The sequence below is a fragment of the Dermacentor variabilis genome, chromosome 2, assembly GCF_050947875.1.
Source record: "Dermacentor variabilis isolate Ectoservices chromosome 2, ASM5094787v1, whole genome shotgun sequence".
NCBI lineage: Eukaryota > Metazoa > Arthropoda > Arachnida > Ixodida > Ixodidae > Dermacentor > Dermacentor variabilis.
Genome location: NC_134569.1, coordinates 22,946,051 through 22,967,956, shown reverse-complemented (window position 1 = coordinate 22,967,956; position 21,906 = coordinate 22,946,051). Strand labels below are relative to the sequence as shown.

At 42.0% G+C, this 21,906-nt stretch overlaps 1 protein-coding gene and 1 long non-coding RNA gene across 8 annotated transcripts in view; one reads left to right on the top strand and one right to left on the bottom strand.

Annotated features, from left to right (window-relative positions):
- Nucleotides 1–21,906, bottom strand: part of LOC142571500 (uncharacterized) — a 236,683-nt gene that overhangs the window by 133,708 nt on the left and 81,069 nt on the right. The gene's annotated exons all lie outside the window — the stretch shown is intronic.
- The window catches only part of LOC142571506 (uncharacterized), a 91,679-nt gene that overhangs the window by 1,562 nt on the left and 68,211 nt on the right, over nt 1–21,906 (top strand). The window contains exon 2 of the long non-coding RNA XR_012825890.1: nt 1,637–1,690. This is a non-coding gene — a long non-coding RNA (uncharacterized LOC142571506). The remainder of the gene's footprint in view (nt 1–1,636; nt 1,691–21,906) is intronic.

Below are 21,906 nucleotides of genomic sequence, written 5' to 3'. Positions count from 1 at the left end.
GGCTGGCACTAGTCAGCTGCCCATCAATTATAATGGCCAAATAATAAGACCACCACAGGGGTGTTACAATTTCAAGTTGCAGTTAATAAGCGTTAAAGTATTCTTACAATACAGAACCCTCATGCTGCAAGACACCAAGAGCAAGATAACTTGACTAGCAAAATAACCAAAAGCAACACTTCAGATGTAAACCAGTACAGGTGGCAGACTGAAATGTGGTGAAAACAGCACATAAGGAAACAATAGATAGTTGTCTCCCAGTGAGCCAACATTAGCGCACAGCATTTGATCCAATACTTTTATTGTTCTAATACAGTTCAAGAGTTGCCTGTAACATATGATATATAAGGTTCAGTCAAGGCTAACATATGCTTTTACAACAATGAGGTCACAATTTTTGCAATTTTGCTCCATGAATGGTTTAGCATCATCACTGCCATTGCTCTGACAGCTTTCCAATTCATGTGGCGCCGAAGGAAATGGGCTGCTATTGCAGTCAGCACAAGTCTGGTTCTTGCAGTCAGGTGACTGTATCTATGATGTTCATTCACCACTGACTTCCACCTTTCACCAACTACAGAGACCATGCACGCACACCTGTCTGTGATGCTGTTTGTTCAGGACATGCCTAGAGTGTCGGCTGAATTTATGTTAGCTTTCTTTATTTGATTGTTTAGCACCATTCTACAAACATTAACATGTGGATAATTGTCATAACAGCTGTAACCATTGTGCATCTGTCTACCGCTCTATGTCACAACCGGAATAGTGAACAATGATACTGTTCCATTGTTTTAAAATTCTGTTATGTTTCTCCAATTTATACCTCTTTCACAGGAAGAAATCCCAGTATACCTTGAATGACCCTTGCATATTTTTAAATTTATAAGCACTGCACATTAACTTTTTAAAAGCTCTACCAAAGTTTGCTATATGCAAACAATCGTAAGGTAAATGCGTGGAAACTTTTAGAAGCACCATCACAGATGGACTCTACATGCACGTCACATATGCATGCACGTCACAAACCAAAACAGTAATAACTGCAGGGACTTTGGCAAGACTTGCTAAGTCACTTGTTTGATAAGTTCAAACTGTCTTGCTTTATTCATATTTAAAAGAGTGCCATTTACAAACAGTTGACAATACTAGTTGTGGCAGCTTATTTAGTTACCAAGCCATTTATGATGACACATTTATCATCAAGTAAACACAACCTAGCACACTAGTAGGATGGTGCTGCTACTTTGGAAAATAACACACATAAACATGACAAATGCAATTATTGAACAGAGAGAAAATGAAAGACCCAACTTGAATGTGCCAACATTGTAACATGCAGTACACAGATTGATATGGATAGTCACTGCTGTAACTAAGCAAATCCTTGCAGCCACATTAGCTTATCTAAATCACCTACACCCCTTATACAAATCATGAATGTAGTTTGCTGCATTCATAGGAGTTCCCGAGTTGGATTTTCACATGAATGTTCTGTGGGCGATTAATGACAACAATTTCCTTACTCTGACATGTCTACCACACATGTCATCGCTTACATTTTCAGATTAGCTGTGTAACGTGCCCCACTGACCCCAAAAGCATGCACTTTTTGCCTGTCTTTCTTGTGGTACAGTGCAAGATGATGCAAAGGTCCACTCCTGAATATGATGAAATCTCATTACAAGAAGTAAGTGAATTAGCATTAAAATTTTTTTATGGGGTACTTGTGCTGTCTCACAGGGGTGAATTTCTGCATCAATGTAGGTCATAAGGCGTCACTTAAGTGCTTGTCAGTGAATGGGCGTAAATATGATGAGCAGTTTATGTCCCAGATGCCTAAAAAATGCTGTAATAATTTTTAAAAATTTATAGTGATACTGAAAGTAGTCAGTTCCAAGGGTATTTACAGATACGAAGAAGTTACAAATTAGCTTAACATATTTAAGGAAATGTCTCGACTGCTGAATACAGGGTATACTTTTAAATATATATACATTGTACAACCAAGCCTATTTGTAATGGCAGAGCTTGGCATTTTCAAGCTGCATTGCACAATCCTACAGTGATATGCTGCACAGCTTTTATGCAATCCTTGATATTGATGATATTAAATTACAAGCACAAGACAAGAGTTAAACTGACAGTGAGGTAACTAACAATGTCGACATCAACACCTAAACAAAGAACTTTCACCAAAAGACATTACTTTAACCAAGAAGTAAAAACAATGGCAAATTAAATACTAACTACATCTGTATTGAGAAACGTCTACACGTCATACACTAGAAAGTATCACAATTTTGTCACATTTCTAATGCAGGGTGCCTTTACTTTCAAGTCATGGACACTATGAAAGCACAGCCTTTATAGTAGTGGGCACACAGTACAAAAAAAAAAAAGGAAATCATATCATACAAGTCAAGGACAGTATGAAAGCACAGCCTCATACTAGTGGGTACAAAGTATAAACAAAAGGAAATCAACACACAAGAATGGTGGCATCTATCTTTGCCCGAAATAACTGCACCTCAAAGCTATGAAATATTTTGGAATGTAATTGTATCAATCTTTCGTGCTGACAAGCACTTGCTGGGAAACATATGAATACTACAGTCACAGTGGACTGCTGTAATACCATATGAAATTAAAAGTTGGACAAAACCCATCCTTTGGGAATGTATATTGTTGATAATGCGAATAGCAATTAAAGTGGTGGTGCACGTGTAGTTTAAGTGGTGGTGGAAGATTCGTTATTGAGAGGATTGGTAAAGATCTGGTTTAAAGGTCAATAGAAAGAACTGATAGAGCCACTGCCAAAATTCATCATGTACGAGTCTTGCACTGCAGCCGGGCTCCTCTCTTGTGCTTCCCTCTGGACATGCGCCATTTAGTGGTGCACGCAGGAAGTTCCTCTCCTTTTTCATGACATTCGAGATTGAAGCAGTAACATGCCGGTGCATGCTAACAAGAACTTATCCCTCACTGCCCAGCCCTTATCGTAGTCAAGCGGATACCGCATCAGGCTGCTGTGCTTGGGGACCCAGGTTCAAATACCGATCAGTATAGGAGTTTTCCAAGTCTTTATTTTTATTGGAAAGGCCACCAGTGTAGGAAGAATAAAATACACAGTGCAAACCACTAAGCGGGGGAAGTAGGTTAAGAACGCTAATGATATTAAAAAGAACCATATGAATACATGGACCCCATGCAGAATGCACTGATGCACAACTGAAAAGGTGACATTTTTTTTTTTTTACCATCCATACAAAGCCGCATAGCCCCTGCCCCCGTAATGAAGAAATTCTAGTAATACGGTATGAAGTAGCTTTTGTGTGAATGACTCCACCATATTCAGCAGCATCAAAAATAAAGTTGCAATTAGTGAGATTATGTCCCAGAAATTATATGGCAGAAGTACGTCAGAAGCCTGGTTTTCTTCCTGTAAAAACAGGAAACTGTTGCATATGACGGGTATGTTAACTGAAAATAAGCTGCGTTACTTTAATATTTGTCTATAGCTGCAGATATATGTGTTGTGTGCAAAGAAATTAATGCATTTCAATAAAGTGATTACAATTTTCTATTCCTTCAGTGCAAATGGTCACTTGTGCTATATTCAGTTTCAGTTTATTATTCAGTTTCAGCTTCAGTTTATATTACAAAACTTATCATCCAGAGATATATCTATACCTATGGTGATTTGTTTGAAAAGCACGTGAAAAATCTTGAAACAGAATTTGGTTACCTATGAAATTTCACAATATCACATGTAGATTCTGGCAACAATGATGATTGAAAGCAATAGTGTGAATGTGATAGCAGCAGCTGCCACTATAAATTCGAGGCAGAGAAGCCATAGTGCCTGGCATTCCTCCTTCCTGCGGAACCTTGTCACAGTTTATGCACACTGCTCACTACCTCCATGTGCCTGCTGCAGCAAGTCACAAATATTGCGCCAGAACTGGCAGAATAGAATTCACAGCTGATTACAATCAACACTTTCAAATTATCATTTCTGAACAAGGATGGTGAATAGGGCAAGCTGGAACTTATCCATGACAGCAGCATGCAGCAAACAAACAGATGTCCAATCTTCCACTGTCTGTGTTGTTTACTATGCACTGCTTCGAACTTCGAAATTTTATAACTTCAAAAGATTCCTTCAATAATTGATTCCAAGCAGATGGTCTCCTGTGTATGTACACAAAGTTTGAAGTAGCAATAATAAGCCTTTTGCCTACAATAATTCTCTAAAGTTTTACTCTCTGCCCAAAGAAGCGTTTTAGAGGCTCTAGAGTGCCCGGGATATGCCTACAATTTGGAAAATTCATCTTTCCTCAAATGCATGCTTTATTCCTACGAAGTTTGACCATGCTCTGCTTAGTAGTTCACTTTTTCGTCTACCATCTCCATCCTGACAAGTATAGGGAAGAATCCGAATTAGCACGAATTCAATAATTTTCTACGGTGTTTCCACAGCACCTACAACATTAAAATTTTTCCAGCATGCTCTTTTCAAGACACCTTTTATTCATACTAAGTTTTGTCCCAAATACAACCTACAGTTCTGAAACAACACGCTGTTGGATGCTTTACAGAGCCCCAAGAATTTATGGTTTGTGTCTCTTCTGTTGTATTGTGTTATAGCACAACATTTTCACCAAGCCCTAAGGCCCAATAACAGAACTTTCTTAATTTCCCACAATGCTTCTAATTAGCCTAATCAACAACCTTGAGATGCCCAACAAACCCTTCAAATTTCATTATGCTGACTCCATGAAAAGAGACAATAAACAGCAGGAAAACACAATGCTCAAAAAAGCCATCTAAGAAAAAAAAAAGCAATGGAAGCATGCAAGGAACATGCAAGCTAAATTACCAAGTGGACAACATGAAAAGTAAGTGGTACATATATATTAAAATGAATGGGCTGGAGGCAAGATTATTTTTAGTTCATGTGGTTACACGTGGTCCCACTGGCGTTATACTGCAAAGCAAAATGTATTACTTGATGCCCTGCAGAAAAGAGGACTTCCACATGACTCTATGTGTGGTCTAACACCACCACATCTATGGAAAAATTATGTTGTGCTATATAATATGTCACTGCCAGTGTTGTGGATTTTCCTGCTTTAAACCCTCCTGTATGAGCATGCAAATAAAGCAGCAGTCAAAAAAGCCTTTCTCAACCGTTCTTTCACATCTGTTAACAGCATACAGCACAGCTCATTCTTAAGTGAAAAAGCAATAATAATAAAGAAATAATCAAAGAAAAGAGAGGGGTGGGGGCCTCTGCAACTAAGAATGCCAAAGAACTCTATGCAACACTACGTGCGGATATAAAAATAATTAATATAATTGATGAGGTTTCATATGCCAAAGCCAGTTTGGTTATGAGGCAGGCTAAGGCAAGGGGCTACAGATGCAATGAGTCTTGACGGAGTTCTTCAACATGCACCGAAACCTCAGTACAGAAGTATTTTACAGCAAAGCTGTTAGTGCGACGAGAAGCACTTGGAAACGTTATATGCACGTTTTCAAGGTATGCTGGGGGAAGTAGACCACACAAGTTTATATTTTGAAGGAATGGGGGCAAGTTAAGCATAAAGCACAGGCAAATTTGAAGTGTTTGGCTTAATTATGGGCTAAATAAGAATTGCTAATCATTAGTTTTTTGCTTGTTTAGAGGCGTCTTATGAAATGCTTAGGCAGTTTCCCCACTTCCCAGTGAGAATCAAAGGTGGCAGCAATGTTATATTTGGAAAGAATGGGGACCAATCAATGTATGGGTGAATTCACTGATAGTCTGAAGTATGTAGCTTAATTGTGAGCCTTGAAAATGATTACCAAATGCTATTTTCTCTGTATTTCCATGCATGATACGAGGCACAAAAATATGTTTCCCTGGTCTTTTCGATGAACTAAACAAGTTAATTTGTCTGTAATGGCGCTCTTTGGTCATCATTGGCCCTTGTGCCTTAAAAGCTTACATATTATCATCATCATGTCTTGTTTATATTCAACTGAAGCAGGGCGATGGTGTGGGTGATGTATGATAAATGTTCAAAACGTGTTGGTTAATTACACCTTTGAAGAAAACTACTTATGAAAACGTCCCAAAATGTTAGAAGCACATCTTATGAACCACATAGAAAGTTTAACCAATGTCCCGAAAGAAATAAACCTTTCACAACGCTCATGTTTTTAGGAAATTGGGGACATATAAGTGATGTGCAGGCAAAATTTCAAGAGCGTCACTTGATCACAGACTTAGAGAAAATTCTTTAAACAAGTGCCCAAATGTATGAAACGGCCATTATCCGCATTGTTTGCAAGTGTCCTAACTGAACAGTATGTGACACGGAGTTTGTATTCAATGGAAATGGAGGTCCTGCTAAGGAAAAAGGGGGGGAAAATTTTAACGTTTCTGGCTCGACTATAAGCTTTGAAAATAATACATTACTAGGGACGTGCAAATATTTGAAATATTGAATAGATACCGAATAGTCCTTGCAACTTGATTCAAGAATTCAGAATTTGAAAATGCCGCCTATTTGTTTCTTTTTAATGTATAAGGGATAACAACACTCATTTGAATCTCAAAGGGGAGAGAACGATAGAAGTGAGGACTGTTCCAAATAATTCTGTTTCAGGTGACCTGCAGCTACTATTTACAGACACAAGGTTCCTCAGTGAACACATCGGACAGATAACTCCAGCTGAATAATATTGTTACGTGTGGAAAAACAAAGATGAAAGAGGCTTTATACAGGGTATTTACACTGGAGCCAGACCAGCAGGTCGATACTCGCCCGCGCCAAGGGCACAGACCCACTTCGTCGTCGTTCTCGGGGCAGCTCGTCCCTTGAGCATCGCTCAATGATATCGTAATACTACCCCCCGGTGGCAAAAGCGCCGTCACGGTGCTGTTAAATATTCAAGGCGCGTGGAGAGTTGTAGGGTTTGACTCGGGCGACGTGGAAAATTTCACTGGTTGTCACAGCGGAGGATGTAGTGGGTGTGGCTAGAGCGATTTCGTAGGTGACATCGGTTACTTGGTGAAGCACGCGATATGGGCCTGTGTAGCAGGAAAGCAGTTTTTCACAAAGGCCAACGTTACGCGATGGTGACCAAAGCAACACGAGGGTGCAGGGCACACAATAGACATCACGGTAACGGAGGTCGTAGCGTTGCTTTTGTTTGCCTTGAGAGACTTGTAGACGAGTGCGCGCAAGTTGGCGAGCATGGTCAGCATGGGCGATAGCATCACGGGCATAAGCACTAGTTGAAGCTGTGGTGGACGGAAGCACAGTGTCCAGTGGTAACGTCGGTTCACGGCCATACAAGAGGTAAAAAGGCGAAAAGCCAACAGTTTTGAGACGGGAAGAGTTATACGCAAATGTGATGTAAGGTAGAGTGGTCCCAGTCACGGTGGTCGTCTGAAACATATTTAGATAGCATGTCTGTAAGGGTGCAGTTCAAACGCTCAGTGAGGCCGTTCGTTTGAGGGTGGTAGGAGGTGGTAAATTTATGCTGCATTGAGCAGGCACGCATGATGTCGTCAATGACTTTCGCTAAGAACGTACGGCCACGGTCTGTTAGCAATTGACGCGGAGCACTATGAATCAAAATAATATCATGCAGGAGGAAGTCCGCAACATCAGTTGCGCAACTGGTCAGAAGAGCGCGGGTTACGGCGTAGCGGGTCGCGTAGTCCACCGCGACTGCAACCCACTTGTTTCCTGATGTAGATTCCGGAAATTGGCCGAGAAGGTCTAAGCCGACACGATGGAAGGGCTCGGCAGGGATGTCGAGCGGCTGCAGGTAACCAGCGGGGGGCTGGGAAGGCTTCTTGCGTTGTTGGCAAAGTTCACAAGCGGTGACGTAATGTCGTACGGAACGGGCAAGGCCCGGCCAGAAAAAACGGCGACGTACACGGTCATAGGTTCGATATACGCCGAGTTGTCCTGCCGTTGGTGCGTCGTGGAGCTCTTCTAGAACGGTTGAGCGGAGGTGTTTAGGTATGACAAGTAGGAACTCAGAGCCGTCTCGATGAAGGTTACGACGGTACAGAGTACCGTCGCGGAGGACGCAGAGGCGTAGAGTGGCGTCGGCCGGAGAGTGTTCAAAACAGTCGATGAGTGCTCCGGTGTAGGCGTCACGACGTTGCTCGTCGGCGAAATGAAGCAGCTGCGACACAGAGAGTACACAAGCAGCACTGGTAATATTGAAGGAGTCAGGGTCGTCAACAGCGTAACGCGACAAGCTGTCAGCATCTTGGTGCAGGCGGCCAGACTTGTAGACCACGAAATACGAAAATTCTTGTAGTCTCAAAGCCCATCGACAAAGCCTGCCTGTAGGATCTTTTAGGGATGAGAGCCAGCAGAGAGCATGATGGTCAGTGACTACGGAAAAATGGCGACCGTAGAGATAAGGACGGAACTTCACAACCGCCCAGACTATACAGCAAGGCATTCTTGTTCTGTAATGGAATAGTTGCGCTCCGATGGTGTGAGGAGGCGGCTCGCATAAGCAATAACGCGATCCTGGCCATGCTGACGCTGGGCTAAGACGGCACCTACGCCATGACTGTGGGCATCTGTACGCAATTCTGTAGGGGCCTCAGGGTCGAAGTGGGCGAGAATGGGTGGTGAGGAGAGAAGAGTGACGAGACGAGAGAAGGCGGTGGCTGCTGCAGTTCCCCACGATAATTGTACGCTTTTCTTCAAAAGATTAGTGAGGGGTCTAGCAATTGCCACAAAATCTTGAACAAAACGACGAAAGTACGAGCATAGCCCGACAAAACTTCGAACGTCTGCGGCTTTCTTCGGAACCGGAAAGTCTTGGACAGCGAGAGTCTCGGACAGCGAGAGGATCAAGCTGTACTCTGGAAGCGTCAACAAGGTGGCCCAGAACAGTAATTTGGCGGCGGCCGAAACGACATTTGGACGAGTTAAGTTGCAGCTTCGCCTTTCGAAATACATCAAGTATAGCTGTTAGACGCTCAAGGTGAGTGTCGAAAGTGGGCGAGAAGACGATGACGGTCGTCGAGGTAGCAGAGACATGTGGACCATTTGAAACCACGGAGCAAGGAGTCCACCATACGCTCAAAGGTGGCAGGGGCGTTGCATAATCCAAACAGCATTACTGTAAATTGGTATAGGCCATCAGGTGTGATGAATGAAGTTTTTTCTCTGTCCATATCGTCAACAGCAATCTGCCAGTATCCAGAACGAAGATCAATAGAAGAGAAATAGCTGGAACCGTGGAGGCAGTCAAGGGCGTCGTCTATACGTGGGAGAGACGTCCTTCTTAGTAACGTTGTTCAGATGGCGGTAGTCTACACAGAAGCGCCACGTGCCATCTTTCTTCTTAACCAACACTACAGGTGATGCCCAGGGACTCGAAGAAGGCTCAATGATGTTTTTGTCTAGCATTTTGTTGACTTCACTTTGAATTACTCGGTGTTCCGACGCAGAAACTCGATACGGTCGTCGGTGAATAGGAGTAGCATCGCCAGTAAGAATCCGATGCTTGACCGCGAGCATCTGGCCTAAAGGGCGATCATCGAAGTCGAAAATATCTCTGTAGGACGATAATACTTGGTAAAGGTCTTCAGCCTGTGCAGAAGACAGGTCCGTCGCAACCATTTTCTGTATCTTGGGATCGGCGGCCGAGGCTGGCACGATGGGCCTGCTAAGCTCGCAAGAAGCATCGGTCGATAAAGTTGCCACGTGATGGTCGCCGAGACAATCAACGTTGACAAGGCAAATACCTTGCGGCAGAATTTGGTTTGCCAATCCAAAGTTAAAGATAGGCATGAAAGTGCGGTTCGCAGTAATAGTAAGTATACTGTGAGGCACAGTAATGTCATACTGTAGTGGAATGTCGGGCAGAGGAGTGACGAGGTACTCACCATCAGGGACTGGTGGGGAAGACAAGAGTTCAATATAGGCTATTGATTTTGGCGGCAGGCGAATAAAGCCGGTGGGGCGTAGGCAGCACTGGGGTGTGTCAGAAGGTTCTGCGAGAATCGGCAACTCAAGGCGAAGGGTACTGGCAGAGCAGTCAATAAGGGCAGAATGCGCGGAGAGAAAGTCGAGGTCGAGAATGAGGTCGTGGGGGCAATGAGCAATCACGATGAAGAGGACAGGAGTGTGGCGGCCGGCGATGCTGACACGTGCCGTACACATGCCGGTGATAGGCATAGTACCGCCATCGGCAACGCGGACGATGCGTGCCGACGCTGGGGTGAGGAGCTTGTTCAGTCGTCGTCGGAAGGCAGCACTCATAATAGAAAGATGCGCACCTGTATCGATGAGTGCCATTACAGGGTAGCCATCAACATCAACGTCAAGAAGGTTTTGGTTCATGCGTAACGTGAGCAGAGGATTTGAGGGCAGGGTGGACAACGCAGCTTCACCTCCAGAAGCTGCAGTGCCTAGTTTTCCGGCTGGATCCGGGAAGCGTTAGGCGACGGAGAGAAGCGACGGGGTTGGGGCGAGCGAGACTGATGGCGTGGAGGTGAGGGAGAGCGGCTGTAGCGAAGGTTCGGGGCAGGAGCATCAGCGGCAATGGGTTCATGGCGGGTGGCATAGGGAACAGAAGGTCCAAAGGGGCGGGAATGAGCGGCGGTGTATATCCAAGGCGGTGGTGGCCATCGGTTGCGGCAGTGACGAGCGATGTGGCCGATGCGACAGCAGTGGAAGCAGATCGGCCTATCATCAGGGGTACGCCATTCGGACGGGTTGCGGTGAGATGTGGTAGAAAAGGACTGTCGGGGACGAGGAGGGCCGGTAGAGAACTGGGGAACGCTGGGTGTAGATGTTGAACACACGGAGTTCAGACCCATGTTCTCAATTTCCTGCCTGACTATGGCCTGAATCATGGCAATCGTGGTTGCTGGCGGATCGGGAGGCGTCGTGGAGAAAGTTGGCAAACAGGCGGCCTCGAGCTCGCGGCGAACAATAAGGGTGACGTCGTCACAGGTGGTGGCCTGACGCGATCAACCCTCACATGTCGACGTAGCAGCGGTGTTGGGTAGCCGCGTGATGTGGTGCGTGATACGGCGGCTCTTGGCTTGTTCAAGGCGACGGCATTCTTTAATGATGGCGTCGATTGTCGAGATGTTGCCAAAAACAAGCAAATTGAAAGCGTCGTCAGCGATGTCTTTTAGCACATGCGACACTTTATCTGCTTCAGACATTGTATCGTCAGCTTTGCGGCAGAGAGCCAAGACTTCGAGGATGTATGAAACGTACGGCTCTGTAGATGCCTGAACACGAGACGCAAGAGCCTTTCTCGCGGCAGCCTTGCGCCCAATGTGGTCGCCGAACAGTTCCCTGAGCTTTTCTTTGAAACTGTCCCAACTGTTTATCTCGTCGTCATGCGTTTGGTGCCACATGCGTGGGGTGCCGCCGAGATAAAAGATGGCATTGGTGAGCATGATCGTTGGATCCCACCTGTTATTAGCACTGGCCTGTTCATAGAGCTTGATTCATTCGTCAACGTCCTCTCCCTCCAGGCCAGAGAACACACCAGGGTTGCGATGTTGGGCAACCGTGATGATTGGAGAAGTCGGACAAGCCGAAGACATTGCAGGGGCTGTCTCATCACCGGGAGGCATGGTGACAAGCTCAATGTGCCGACCATTCCGGAGTTCCGTGGTGAGGACGGGGATCGCTGACCGCCACCAGAATGTCACGTGTGGACAAACACAGATGAAAGAGGCTATATACAGGGTATTTACACTGGAGCCAGACCACCAGGCCGACACTCGTCCGCGCCAAGGGCACAGACCCACTTCGTCGTCGTTCTCACGGCGGCTCGTCCTTTGAGCATCACTCGATGATATTGTAATAATATCACAGCGGACCTGTTTACTTGGCGGACCTGCATGGATGAGCCCCGTATGTGTGGTCTCGTATGGGGGTTATCTGGGCTGGCTAACATCCGTAACATGAACAAAAAAGATGGCGGCACTGCGTGGTGTTGCAGGAGGGGTATATTGGCTGGCTAATATCAATAAAGTGAAGAAAAGGGATAACAAACAATACTACGGCGCAGAAGAAAGAAAGGACACGTGATTTTACCTCAAGCCGCTCCTGTGCAGTGGAGAGTGCACACGCAATGGCCTCCATTGCTGTCGGCTGCATCTGCTGTCTGCCCTCAACACAACGGCATGGCAGTTGTCGCATGAGAACACAGGGATGTGCACCGCGGTAGCCGCCACAGTTTATAAGAACCAGATTGCGTGTTGCAGAGGTAGACCATAGCAACAGTTGCAACTCCAAAAAAAATGGGAAGACTACACATTGCCAAAGAACAAGCCAAGTACGAGGAGAGGTGTCGACAGCACAGAGACGCGACTATAGCCAACAATGTGCTCGTGCAAAATCGGAGAATGTGGCCAGTGACTTTGCCTCCAAAGAATGTCAGCGAGAGCAGATGCGAGAGTCTAATCATCGGTGTCGAGCGCAAGCTACCGATAAAGATCGCACACTGGAGGCTGCTCGTAAGTGTCAAGCTAAGTCGTTCGAGTCTGCATCCAAGCGGCAGAAGCAGCTTCGCTGGCTAATCCGCCACCATATGAATGGTTTGGCCTAAATTTTTAGTAATTCGTTATGTATGTCCCCCTTTTAGGCAACCTATAATTGAATTCATTGTCTCAATTTTGACAAAACAATTTATTACTTGGCCATTCGCACCATGTTCACATCCCCTTCCATTCAACAAATTGCGGTGCTGTAGTATCACACTTCTCTCCTTGAATGAACTCAAGATTCCACATGCTTCTGGTCACATGCTGTTCCACTTGATTTTTTTACATTACTGTCATTGTTATGATGCACCAGATAACTGAAAGCAGTCATTTCTCATTTACAAGCTCCTCAGTTGACTCAACATTTATTTGTAAATGGCATTATAAGAGTTTAAACATGCCTGCACATAATGTCCATAAACCTTTTTTTTATAGCAAGAGGACTCCATCCACGTTATATTTCACTGTTTATAAATAAAATATTCTACATTTGATTTATATTCAGAGGTTGTCTTTCTCAAATATCAGTATTTGGTTCAATTTAAAAATTCGAGTATTCGAACAACCCAACCTAATACTCGTTACCCCTCTATTTTCACCCATTCTATAAAGTTAGTGGTAGGTTTCTCGTGTCCTCAGCGAACTAAACAAGGCACATTCTTTATATATACTGTATAAACTGGAATTGGGTCGATATCTTTTATGAAAAAAAGAAATACAGCTAAGTCGCCCCTCATCTCGCACAGTGGACTTCAGCACATTGCGAGTTGTCTGGCCAAGTCAAGGTTAGGGGTCAACCTATATCATAATTTATATTACGGTATGTGTTTGATGGAAACAGAGGCCAGGTTATGGGTGATGTCGAGACAAAGTTCAGTGTGTTGGTTAATTTTAGCCTTTGCAGTAGACTTATATGCTAGTGCTGCAGAGTGCTATAGGTGTGTTTCAAGAACATTGCAGAATTCAGTCCACTGTCCTGGGAGGACTACAACACTGAGGTGAAATTTGGTGAAAATGCGGGGAACGTCATGGCTAAGGGGCATGTGAAGGTAAATGTGGGTGGATAAATCACAATCTTTGCAAAAATATAAAAGAAAAACCTTAGGCAAGAGCTCAAAAGCATTATACAGCCGTTACTTGTAGTGTTTTGAGTGTCCTGAGAGGACTGTACACCACATTGAGCTCACATTTGGTGAAGATGGGGAGCTCGTTAATTGCAAATGCTTCCCAATTCTGGCTTAATTATGAGCTTTGCAAACAACTACTGAACACTCTTTTCTCTCTATTTTTGTCATTGTACGAAGTATAGAAGTGTGTTCGCCTGCTGAGAGAACTGAGAGTGGCAGCAACTTTATATATAGTGGAAATGTAGGGGGCACGCTATGTCTCATGTTGATGCAAAATTTAATGTGTACAAATGCATTAATTACATTACACAGGCATTATATGCCTGTTTTCCCAATACCATGAGAGAATGAAATGTGACACCCAAGTCTAAATTTGCACTAAGTGGAATCCATGTCATGAGTCACGAGGGCAGACTTAAGGTGTGCAATTTATTCACAGGCTATTGAAGTTCTTTATACAACTGCTTGAAAAAAAAAAAAAAAGAAAGCAGTCTCAGTGGAAATTAGGCTGCAATTCTGCCAGGTTGCATGAGCTTACTGTGCTTTTTCCATTCTGTTCCCATTAGAATTTGCCCATTGTGACAAAGTTTCAAACCTGTGACATTGTGCTCAGCAGCAGAACAACACAAACACTGAGGCAAGTACTTTGCTCAGATCTGAAGCTCAATGAAATAAATGCTAAACTATTTTACCATCACCGTTTTTGGCTTTGGTTGCTTTATTACAGAGCTGCTTTCTGACTTAGGCAAGTTTCTAGACAACAGCCCTAGAGATGTTTCACATTTCTGACGCACCTGCCTGGGCAAAGTTCAAAGGAAGCTTAAGTTACCGTTCATGGCATTATTTTCTTCGATTTTTACATACCACCCAGAGAAACTTTTGAATGTCACATGTAAACATACTATCACATAAGAGGCAAATAGCAAAGCTGAGAAAATATACTGAATGGGTAAGAGGCTGAAAACTGCCAACATCTACTCTGGTGATATTTGCTCACAGTCACTTTACATGCATCGTGCATAAGATGTTAAGTGTCTGGAATGATGGTTTATTAAAAGAAAAGGAGGCTTATGGTGTAGGAGGGGAAAAATAGGACAAGTGACAGTTAACCATGCCCTAACACATAAAAAATCAAGACACCAGCAGCTGACATACAATACAATATAGATAAATGGACCAGTTCAGACAACACAGCACAACATTCACATTTCAGCCTTCTGAGATCTGCTAAAGAACACTGTTATAATCAACCCATATCACATTCAGCAATTTTCACAATGCAAGGCAATAAAGTTGTGTCACTGCCTATATCCAAAAATGCTGTTTTTCAACACTGAAGCTTAGTGTACAGAGCAGTCAGAATATGAAGGAATGTGTCAAACAATAAACTGTCATAGTCTCTCAAGCTTACAGTCTTCAAATGCCAGTACCACCTCCTATTAAAGCTTTCACTTATTTATTGCACTTTTTTCTTTACCACCAAGTACTAAGATTTGCACATACTCCACCGGTAGAAGCACTCTGGAGCAGGTGGTCCCAATAAACATCAGACATATACTCCATAGACACATACATTGAGAACTGTCCACACACACAAAAAAATCACTGGTTTCAAGGTTACAGCTGACCAGCTCTGCCAACTCTCTGAAGTAAGGACTCATTATTCTGAGCTTGATAAGTGTACAGATTTTTTTTCACCTTCTGCCATAGTACTGCACCCAACTGAAGCCAAGACATAGTTTGTCTTATGTGAACCAAAGCACACTTTATATTCTTTTGTGCCACTGCAACAATATCACTAAAATGTGAATTTGTTGGCAAGTGAATTCTTCTAATTAAGACAGGTAAAATTCTTCAATTAGATATTTTTAAAGCATACGTTCAACAATTAAATATAAAAAGAGGCTTTGCAAAATAATCACATGCTCCCACTTTAAAAAGTATGTAGGTGAAAGAAAACATATGATCAGTTTGAGAAGTTTGTATCTAAGCAGCCTTAGCAATGTTTTAAATTTAACAGCAAGCTGTGAACTAAACAACTGATAGACCAAGACAAATTTTTAAAGATTGACTTGGTTCCTGTATACATGCTATATTCGCAATAAAGGCAAAATAGTGAACTCTGTGCCTCAAGTATGAAGGGAAAACAAAGAAAAGAAAAAGCATGACAACCTAGTCTTTGTCATCTTTTCAGTTCTTTTTTTAAACTTCAGTTCAATGAAGTTTAACTTGATTGTGAACATTAAATTAAGATTAAATTGTGGCATTTTGATTACCTGGGGTTTTTCATGTGCAACCTATGCGCGGTACACGGACATATTTGCATTGCGCTCCCATCATAATGCCGCTGTCATGGCCAGGATCGAACCCGTAAACTCAAGCTTAGCAGCGCCATGCCATAGCCAGTGGGCTACCTTATTCTTTAATGTTCATTGTGAACATTAAACACATACAAGTCCTCAAATAACAATTTACAAGGCTGCTCGTTTTGCTCTGGCATGTGCTTGATTTCAAATCCGACAATGTTAGCTCTGTGCCAGGCAGTTTTAAATTGCACTCAACAGACATATAGTTGGCAGCCTGTGAATCTGTGAAGCCTGTGAAGGGCATGCAGCTAGCACTAGTACTAAGAAAATTAAAATTGTAGGGGGGTGAACATCCCAATATTGTACAGTGTGCAATAAGCAATGCCATAGTGGGGAGCGAGGTTCTTTACCATATGCACAACACAGAGTACATGAGTGTGTTCTTTGCATTCTACTGATATAAATGTGGCAGCTGCAACCGCGAACCTAACCTGCGACCTCATTATCAGCAGCCCTGCACCATGGCCACTGAGTCACCACAGCAGGTGCTAACACCAAAGCTAAGACAGACTCGATTAGAGGCTTCAGTGATGCTTCACACATTCATCACAGGATGTGGGATGAAATGCCACCGTTACAGGATTATTCTGGAGGTTGCATTATTAACCACCTTTCACATACTAGCTCCCAGCCAAGTATTCTCACATTTATTGAGCTCATTACACATGACTTATCTTTGTTATTTCTCTAGTTATGAAAGGCACAGAATAATGTCCGTAATTAGTCATTACAGATGAGCAGTACCCGGTTAAAAATGTCATACAATTAATTGTTCTTGGCAATAAATAGTTGCTAGGTTCGAATTATGCAAGGTATGCTTCATTTTCATTACAAAGAATGGCAGCAAATGTCACTCTTGTGACAATCATAGAGCGAGCTCGATTTTGCATTCCTTGGGGGCTGCCAGGACACTGATCTGAGAAAAGGCACAATATTTAGGAACACCAAATTCATTCACATTACAGGTTATTCATAATAGAATGAAATGGATTAAATATTACAATGTTAAAGCCTGATTATCAAAATGTTGGCACCGATCAGAAGTTTAGCACAGATAGTTAGCACAAATCAACATCTGCTGTGTGTGCAGTCCGGCAATGTCGAATGAGCCCATGCTTCCATTTGAAAGCCTTGTTGCACAAAGTACACTCATAGGCCAGTCGGTTCCGGTCATGCAGCACCATGTGTCGTTTCATGATGAAATAGTTGCAGAGAACTTTGTGGCAGATTGGACATTCGGCAGGACCAAGCTTTTCTTCTGTTTGCGCCATTTCTACAGTTTCATCATTTGATGTGTCACCAGCAACGAGCGATGCCAGTGAGGATGTGAACATGTCCCAGTCTGCAAGAAATGAGAAACAGTGCTGAGCTGGGCCACAAGCTATGTTCAGCTATGTTCACGTGAGAGAACAATTGCACTTTGTGGCTCATGCATTCAGCTACTGAGCACAAAACTGCAAGTTCAGTCTATGGATGCATTAGCTATGTTTTGAGCCTGTGACAATGAAATATTCAAATGCTGGGCGCTAGCATTTAGCATACATTTAGCCCTCTAAGTGCCGAATGAGCATAAGCAAGTTATGGCTTTTGGTATGCAGCACCAAGGTAACAGTAGTACATCATTTACTGTACATGGTTCTAGTATTCTGCTATTTTTGCAGAAATATTAGTAATTTACTGCAAACTTCAAATGTGTTTGGAATCTGTAACCAATATTCTACTGGGAAATCCAAAAAAATATTTTCTGATTTTTTTTTTTATTTCTCTCCAATGCTTAAAGGGTATTTTTCTAACAGATTGACATGATTTACTGCTTTGCAGTTCACATACTAACAGCATTAACATACTAAGCTTTCATGCTGCAATACTTTATATAAAAACACTCATACATGACAATCTGCCTGAATATAGAATAGCTGTTTCAGTAGACATAGTTGTCCTAACTCAAAATGTGATCTGATGGCTAATATAGTTCCCCTTTCCCATCTCTTTTATCACTTTCACTAGAGACATACATGAACAGATATGCTTGAAGAACAAGTACACATTCCATTTGGATTCTTCTTATGTACGTCTATTCATGCTTGTAAATGTCAATGCTAATTATGAGAAAAAAAAAGTTCAAACATTCATTCTATTGGTTTTATCATTTCTAAATTCAGACCGATCAGTTATAACTTGAAAAGAACAAGTCTAGTATAAAAAGCAGACGCCTGCAATTGTGACACATGTAGGCACAACCGTCATCAACTGTTTCACACAGAAGCTTATATTTGCATTCACATGAGCCCATAACAAACACTTATTTCATATGAAACACACATTAGCAATATGCTGCCAGCTGCCTTCATTAAAAGAAAGCATCTGCAGCATTTCTTATGCAACCCTATGACAATAGTGACACAAAGAAGTCATCCACTGCATTCATATTGCATCAAGTTAAGTGAACAGAGCATATGCATTACATATTTACTATTTTGTTCCTTTATAATGAATAAATTCCATGTAAGTTGAGGTCAATGGTGCAATGCAGTTTACAATTCAATACCTATCACATCAACAGCGGTGAAGCATTGCATAAGCTATCATTCTGGCAGTTTGATATGAGTACTCAATTAACTTGCTAGAAACATATAAATTAAATAGCATTTATGATTTCATATAAAAATTATATTAATCCTATTATGATGCAATTAACACAGTCATTTGCACTTACATCTCCATATGACATGAGGATCATATAAACTATTAAAGCAAGTGCTTTCGTGCAACAGTGAATAAATAAATAAATAAATAAATAAATAAATAAATAAATAAATAAATAAATAAATAAATATGCGGCCATCTATCGGATCTTTCCTTACTGCCAAAAGCGCCTATGCTTTCTTACTTTGATTTAACATTAATCGCTAAGCGTGGCATCTGTTTCTTACTAAAATATTAGCCAACAAAGGGCGACTGAAAGCCTGCAAACATTTAGCATTTCCTAGCATGTTTAAACCATTATTGAGCTCTACTAAAAGGATTGACATGAAAAATGATGGCTCCTGCAGCGTCTCATAACAATCTTAAATGGCTATTCGGAGTTTGAAAAACACTATTAAAACATTTCAAGCTTTTAAGCAGGCACACAATGTAAACATCTATATGGCAAAGCATTAGACCCATTATTCCAGCAATGCTGAGCAGTGTTATCAGAGTATGCAAGTACATGCTCAATGTTAAAAATAAAGTTTCAGGAACTATGTTTGCAAACAACATTGCTTACAAAACATTCAGAAGAAACAGCAGCTGCTTAAGTGCAATTTATAACACTGCAATCACACAATCGTGACTGTCTCTTTAAAGGGAACCAACACCAAAACTGGGTGTCAACACTCGGACCACAGCACATGGCCAAGAAAGTGGAAGAAGCCACTGCCATGGCACCTGGTGGACTTAACACATTTCCTACTGTCATTTACACTCAGGCATGAATGAGTGACCAGCTTTTGCCCGAGCTAAACATACATGCACTGAAAAAGTTGGCACAGATGTGCTTAGATGTGGAAACACATTGCTAATGATGTTCAAGTGCTACGACGGGCTCTGCAACAAGTAAGGATATGGGCCAATGTGCCACAGCAATTAGAATGCCATCTCCTTTAGAGCTTAAGCAAATGTCATCAGCAACATTTAGCAGTAGACTGATACAATCACTGTCCTCTGACCAGTAGATACCAAACTAGGCTGAAATGCTAGCACTGCCTGTATCTGCAATGATGATGTAAAAGCTGTGTGCAACAGCCAGAGAAGTTCATCAGCTAAAAGTAAAGCATAAAATCTGCATAAGGGTGAAGAGTGAGCATGTAGTATCTGTGAATGTTAGCAATAAGAAAGCGGCCATATTTGTTTGCCATTTTTACATCTTATCAAGTACAAAGCATAACATAAACTTCTGATATGCAGCAACCCGGAGGTATGTGTGCCAGTAACAGCCCACCTACAAAATAATAAGAAAGCTGGCATTTATTAAAAATATTAATACAACTATGCTGTACAGTGACAGAACCATATAGTCATATTTATGACAATCTTTTTTATGTAATACCCTCAACTGAAGACCTTTAAGGGTACTGTGAGTAAACAAATAATACTAATATGAACATTAAATTAAACATCAATAAGGAAACTGAACTACTTAGTTCCAGAATATCACTTTTTTGTCTCCATTAAACAAAACGGCAGTAGCTGCTAGAAGCTACAGTGATAATGTGCGCAAATAAAAACAGAATTTAGCTTCCAAGTTTGCATGTTAAAATAAAATAAATGCAAGTATTAAATATTGCAGCATATTTAGTCACCCAGACAATAACCACAGATAAGCGTTCTGTTAAAATCCCAAGTAGTGTTTGTAACAATGTGCATGCTGGATCGAGGTTACCGCATAAAAAAATTAACAAGGCCATTTCATGCCATAAGGCAAAATGAAACTTTATTTGTAGTAGAAACGAGAAGTGTGAAACAAAAAAGAACACTACCCATCATTAATTTCAAGTACCTGTCTTCTGCTATGCAATAATGTAAGAACGAAAAAATGTAAAGAAAGATTAGCATGCAAGAGGACTACAGCAGGGAGTCCATATCGCACTGTTCACAAAACATCACAACATTAAAGGCAGCACCATCCTAAGAAAAAGGAAACTGAAGAATGTCTGTGTACTAAAAAAACCGAAAGATACTGCTTCCAAAGAAAAAAAAAAAGTAATACTTGGTGAGACAAGTGTAGTGACACAACCTGTTATGTCTGTTTCCTTTGCTCAGTATATCCAGAACTTAAATGGAAACCACATTTTACCTCTATGAGCCTGTTAAATAACTCTTGTTACTTCACAGACAACATGCATTTATGCTTGACAGTGGCACAAGCAATAAGTGTCTGACAGTGGCACAAGCAATAGAATAGTGACTAGAGCCAGAACAAGCTAAAGTTTGCTGAAAAAATTCAGGATTGTGCCAAAAGAAAGCAATGCCTCGCACACAGGTAGAACAGACAACTTGTCAGTCGCAGTCATCCAGGCTGAAATGGCATGCATTCTACACTCAAAAAATTGTTAAATTTTGCAGCCGATAGGCTTAGTAGCAAGCGCATAGAAGCACTGCTCTCTAGATACCCAATGCATAAACAAAAACAAGGTTTTTCCGCACCTATATGCACAAAGTGTACTGTAGTGGTCGTCTTTCACTAGTTTCTCAGATGTGGCACAGAAATATTTCGAATACAAGCATGTAAGGGGCTGCTATGAAAATAATTACAAGGGCAGATGACCAGTTCACTTGCAGTGTCAATTCTTTTCACACCTTTCTTGATGATGCAATGTATAACTGATAAATAGCTAAGCCTGCAATGCGAGGTTCAAGCACACAATTCCAAAAGACAGATGCTTTAGGTTTTACAGTCGAGGCCGAAAGACCGTAACAAAGCAGCATTCTGGTATGCAGCAACCACATGCCCTAGAGGCAACTCTGCACCAAAACCTAGTTCTCGTACACATTTCAGGCAGCTCGGTGGTGTGGCTGAGATTAAAGCTACCTGGAACTTTTAGAAATGTGTGTTGCTCATTTTAGGCAACATCACATAGAGATTACCTGGACCTCTAAAATTATTACTAAAAATATTGCGAAGCTACCACATGAGCATGCAGTTATATTTCTATGTAAGTAATATTCCTGGTACACTGGCTGGCAGGTGAAAGGTTGCGGCTATATTTTGTGCCATGCAATTTGTGCCACCATTTATTACATTCCACCTACCATTTAATGAAATTACCACAATACACTGGTAGTTAAGCTAGACAAGAAGACAGGTTGATGTAGGCTGATATCACCA